Source organism: Phyllostomus discolor, chromosome 6 (genome assembly GCF_004126475.2).
Source record: "Phyllostomus discolor isolate MPI-MPIP mPhyDis1 chromosome 6, mPhyDis1.pri.v3, whole genome shotgun sequence".
Classification (NCBI taxonomy): Eukaryota; Metazoa; Chordata; class Mammalia; order Chiroptera; family Phyllostomidae; genus Phyllostomus; species Phyllostomus discolor.
The window spans coordinates 117,828,152-117,834,606 of record NC_040908.2 but is presented as its reverse complement, the minus strand read 5'-3'; positions in this window follow the sequence as shown (position 1 = coordinate 117,834,606).

The following is a 6,455-nucleotide window of genomic DNA, read 5'->3' as shown; positions in this document are numbered from 1 at the left end:
TTGTCTGTCAGAGTAACTCTCTGAGAAGACATAATATAAATTACCTACACAACTTTTTTAAAAAATCCTTACCCAAAGATATGTTTATTGATTTTAGAGAGAGAAGGATGGGGAGAGAAGAAAGAGGGAGGAAGGTAGGGAGGGAGGGAGGGAGGGAGGGAGGGGGAGAGAGAGAGAGAGACTGATCGCTGCCTCACACACTCAGACAGGGATCGAACCCACAACCTAGGTATGTGCCCTGTCAGGAAATCAAACCTGTAACCTTTTGGTGCACGGGACGACATTCCAACCAACTGAGCCACCCGGCCAGAATGACCTGCACAGCTTTTTATATACAATGTCTGGTGCTCAAGCAAAAGACATACCAGGAGAGGAGACCACATTAGTGAATGTGAAAAGAAACAAGGGACAACATAAAAAGATCTTCAACAAATCTAGAAAATAGAAGTATCAGGCACAGACTTCTAAATAACTATCCTTCAAATGTTTAGACTAGGAAAACATTAAAATTTCAGTAAGGTACTATTAAAGACAGGGCCAATTAAGAATTTTAGAAAGGAAAATACAGCAACAAATATTAAGAACTCAGTGAATGGAGTTAATAGCAGGTAGGACAAAGCTGAAAAGAATTTGTTAAACAAAAGGTTAAAAAATCAAGAATGAAACGGAGACACATAAAAAATATAGAAAATACAAAAGAAAGTCTGAGACACCTAGGGGATAAAGAAAAAAGGTCTAATGTGCATACAATTGAAATCTCAAAAATAGAGGCAATAGAAAAGAGGATAAAGCAATATGTGAAAGGGTAATAGCTGATAACTCTTCCAAAATAATTAAAAATATTGTATTGGTCTGGGATCACTGAGAAATGCACTTATTGTTGGGATTATACCTTATGCTATTATAGAAAAAAGGTATGTGAGACTGTTACATCTGTTGTGATAATTTGGCCTGAAGTTGCCAGAAGTCAGACAGGCCAGCAGCTGGGAAAGAGAACTGAACATGACATATGAAAGAAATCAAACCCTGAGGAGAAACCAAACCTGCAGGAATAAACTAAAACACCTGAGGACAGACTGGAACCCACGAGTGGACAGAAAACGTGAAGCCTGTGCCTGTCTATCACTGTGTCAAGAGTTGAGCTAAGCTGCTCCGGGAATTGCTGTCTCTGCAACAATTCCACTTCAGCCAGCAGCCTCAGGGACGTGCGCACCCTAGATAGCGGCTCACTGAGTCAGAAGCAAATGTAAGTTCCTGATATGACAAGATCAACAGTCTCCTGCTTGCCAGAGCCTGGATGCTCTATGCACCCTAGGTCAGACCTGCATGGGTCTTACCAAAACACTGCTCTTTCTGTTTGAATTGACTGATTTGGCCCTAGCCCAGGATGGCCCCTCAAGGCCTGCCGCGTACTTCCTCCAGTACTTATGAGTGATAAATTTCTCTATTTCAATTTTTCTTGTGGTCTGATATTTAACTTGCAATCGCCATTACTGTAGCCTGAAATCACCATCCAGCACCCTGTGCTCCAGTTAACAAATGTTAATTTAACAAAGTCATAAGACGCTGCCTCCAAACTTGATGATAAGGGTGACCGGCAGGAGAACCTGGCACCTTTCATCACTGAGCTGCAACTGATCTGACCTAGGACACGGAGAACCTGAAGACCTGGCAGCAGCAGGGAGAATGCAGGCCCACGTGCTGCTCGGTGCCCACTAATTGAAACACCAGATTCTGACAGTGCACCAGATTCTGACAGTGCACGAGGGTGCCTGCCACTGGTCTTCAGAGTGGGAAAGAAAAAAAAGGCTTCTGATTCACTCCTCACTTCCAAATTTTATGCGAATTTCTCTTGTGACTAACCCTAACCCAATCCCACAGTGAGAATGGAATCCTGGGAAATGCAGCTTCAGTTAGCTAAGCTGACCCAGCTAGTGCACTACCACATTCCACTCTTGTCAACTTGATGTCTGCACACACCTCCTGTAGTCATCTTCCTTTCTCTCTACCAGGGTGCAACTCTCTCTCACACAACCACAACCACAACCACACCAAAGCTCTTTACAAAAAAAAGAAAAAATACAGTGTACCTTTATCACCACCAGATGATGTTTTATACCTCTAATTTAAGTACTGATACATGGTTAACTATAAACACATCTTATTTTCAATGATAGAGGAATGGGAGAAGAGAAAATTTCATATATGTAATCTTATATATGATATACATATATATCATAAATCTATGTCATATATATGTCATATATGTAAACACTGGCAAAAGTCTGGCCCCGTGACCTTTGTCCTGTGATATCACACCAGTGATGATATTATGTTAGATGATAAAAAAAAAACTTTGCAGATGTAATTAAGGTTACTAAACAGCTGACTTTAAAATAGGGAGATATCCCTGAATCATCTAGGTGAATCCAATGTAATCATATGAGCTCTTAGTGTCAAAAGAGGAAGTCAAAGAGATGAGTCAAAAGGAGAAATCAGAGCAACCTGAAATGTGAGAAGGAACTGACACACCATTGCCAGCTCTGAAGACAGAGAAGGCCACAATGCACTGGCCTCTAGAAGCTGAGAACAACTCTCATCTGACAACTATTAAAAAAGGGCATGTCGTTCCTACAACTAGAAGGAGGTGGATTCAACCAACAACCTGAATGACCCTGAAGGTAGATTTTCACTCAGGGCCTATAGGTAAAAGTTCAGTCCAACCAGCACAATTTTTTCAGTCTTATGAGATCCTATGTAGATTACCCAGCCAAGAATCCCTGACTTCTAACCTACAGAACTGTGAGATTATAAATGAATAATGTTTTAGGCCACTCAATTTGTGGTAATTTGTCGTGGCAGCAATGGAAAACTACCCATTAAAGTACTTGTAGCTTCAGGACCTACTGGAGTTCACCCTTACAAATACAGCTTCTATTTGAAAATGAAATATTGCTATGGAAATTCTCTCTGCTGCTGAGTATGTTTATGCTAATTATGCATTCCAGAACTAGAGAAATAACCACAGGGTGGGTTTGGGGACCCACCAGATCCACTATAGAGATGGGCTTGAGCCAAAACTCTGTTGATTTCCCAACATCCAAAAGTCCCTACTCTGACTGGTGTATCACAGTGGTGTTTATCTCCCTAGGAATAAATGTCAGTTTGGAATCAGTGTCCACATATTTCCTCTGAAGTGTTTCTTCCCCCCATTGCACAGCCACCATGGTAAGTGGCCAGCATCTTCTGGTGGGAGGCAAGGAGGAAGACTGACAGGACACACTTTTTGCTATCTAGCTTGGTTCCTCCTCAAGGCCTTCCCTTCATTCAAGGGCCAACTTATTCAATAAATAAGTGAAACAGAGAATAGAAAAACAACAGAAAAGATTAATGGAACTAAGATAAACAAACTTAACAAACTGTTAGCAAGACTAAGCAAGAAAAAAAGAAAGGACCCAAATAAATATAATTATAAATGGAAGAGAAGCCATTACAAACATATCATAGAATAGAAAGGCTCATGGAAACAACAGTGAACAACTATATACCACGAACTAGGCAACCTAGAAGAAATGGATAAATTCCTAGAAATATACAATCTACCAAGGCCAAATAATGAAGAAATGTAATATCTGAACAGGCCAACACAGAATAAAGAGAATAAATCAGTAATCAAAAACCTCCCAACAAAAGAAAAACTCAGGACCACACTTTCACATACTGATGAATTTTACCACATACTTAAAGAATTAACACCAGTCCTTCTCAAACTCTTCCAAAAAATTGAAGAGGAGAGAACACTCCCAAATTCATATTACAAAGCTAACATTACTGATACCAAAGCTAAATAACAACATTAAAAGAAGAGCAAACTAAGGGCCAATATCCCTGGTGAATACAGATGTAAAAATTCACAATAAAATACTATCAAACTGAATTCAACAGCACATTAAAAGGGTCATGATCAATTAAGATTCATCCCTGTGATACAAGCATAGTTCAACAAATGCACAAGTCAATAAATGTGATGCACATATTAACACAATGAAAGACAAAAACCACATGAGCATCTCAATAGATACAAAAAAAAATATTTGGCAAAATCCAAGATCCAATCAAAATAAAAACTCTCAACAAATTAGATATAGGAAGAATATACCTCAACATAATAAAGGCCATATACAACAAGCCCATGGCTAACATCATAACAATAAAAAGTTGAAAGCTTTTCCTCTAAGATCAGGAACAAGACAAAGGTACACACTCTCTCTACTCCTATTCTACATAGTACTGGAAATCCTAACCAGAGCAATTACGCAAGAAAAGGAAATAAAAGGCATCAGAATTAGAAAGGAATAAGTAAAACTGTCTCTGCAGCTTACATGATTTTTTTTTTAAGATTTTACTTATTTATTTTTAGAGCAGGGAAGGGAGGGAGAAAGTGAGGGAGAGAAACATCAATGTATGGTTGCCTCTTGCGTGCCCCCTACTGGGGACCTGGACTGCAGGCTATGCATGTGCCCTGACTGGGAATTGAACCTGCAACTCTTTGTTTCACAGACTGGCACTCAATCCACTGAGCCACACCAGCCAGGGGAAAATTACATGATTTTATATAAAAAAATCCTAATGACTTAACCAAAAAACTGTACATCTAATTAATGAATTCAGTAAAATTGCAGGATACAATATCAATATACAAATATCAGTCATGTTTTATGCATTAATAATGAATTTTCTGAAAAAAAAAATTCCTACATTAGCATCAGCAACAGTAAAATGCTTGGAATAAATTTAACCAAGGTGGTGAAGGACCTGTTCACTAGAAACTATAAGGCAGCAATTTCCAACCTTTTTCATCTCATGGCACACATAAATTCATTACTAAAGCCTGTGGCGCACTAAAAAATATATTTTTGCTGATCTGACAAAAAAATGGTATAATTTTGATTCATTCACACCAGACAGCTATTGTTGCATTGGCTGCTGCCATTTTCTTATTTGACAATCTAAGGGAAAAGAGGTCAGTGCCCCTGATTAAATAGTCAAGTACTGAATGTTTTAAAAATTCTTGCACCACACTAGTGTGCCATGGAACACCTGTTGAAAATTGCTGCTATAAGACATCGATGAAATAATTGAAAGACACAAATACATGGCAAAGATATCCCATGTTCATGGATTAGTATATTAATATTGTCAAAATTTCCATACTACCCAAAGCCATTTGTAATTTCTATGCAATCCCTATCTAAATCCCATAGTGTCTGTATATATGGCATTTTTTATTTTAAAAAATCTTAAAATTCATATGGAACCATGAAAGACCATGAATAGCCAAAGCAATTTTTTTTAAACTATATTACAATGCTATAGTAATAAAAATAGTATAGTATTGGCATAAAAACAGAAACATAGACCAATACAACAGAACCTAGAGCTCAGATATAAATCCATGCAGATATGGTGAACTAATAATTGACAAGGCAGCAAAGACTACTCAATGGAAAAAAGAGTCTCTTCAATAAACAATGCAAGGAAAATTATAAATTCACAATTAAAAGAATGAAATACACCGCTATATTACACCACTCACAAAAATTAACTCAAAATAGATGTGAAACCATAGACTCCTAGAAGAAAATATAGAGGAAAAGCTCCTTGATACTGGTTTTGGCAATGACTTTTTGGACATGACACCTAATGCAAAAGTAACCAAAAAAAGTGGTACTACATCAAACTAAAAAGTGTTTGCACAACAAAAGAAATGACCAACAAAATGAAGAGGAAATCAAAGGAAGCGAAATTATTAGCAAACCACACGTCCAATGAGGGTTTAACATCTAAGATATATAAAGAACTCATACAACTCAATAATAATAAAAAAGCTGATTTAAAGCAGGCAAAGAATGACTATTTTTCCAAAGAAGATATTCAAGTGGCCAAAGGCACATGAAAAGATGTTCAACATCACTAATCATCAGGAAAACACAAATCAAAACCACAATAATGAGGTAGCTATCACCTCACACGTTAGAATGGCTATTAATAAAAATACAAGGCGTAAGCCCAGAAGTATGTGGAGAAAAGGCAACTCCTGTACAGTTGGTGGGAATGTAAATAGCTATAGCCACCATGGAAAAACAATATAATGTTTCCCTAAAAGAAATTTTTTAAAAAATTAGCATATGATCCAGCAATTTCACTTCACAGTATATAGATGAGGAAATGAAGTCATATTCCAAAGAGATATCTACAACCCCATGTTCTTGCTACTTTATTCACAATAGTCAAGACATGAAATCAATCTTAGTGTGCACTGACATATGAATGGATAAAAAATGTGATGTATATTTATATTTACATATACATAATTGAGCTATAAAAAGAAAGAAATCTTGCCATTTGCAACAACAAAGGACCCTATGCTAAGTGATATAGGTCAGACAGAGAGA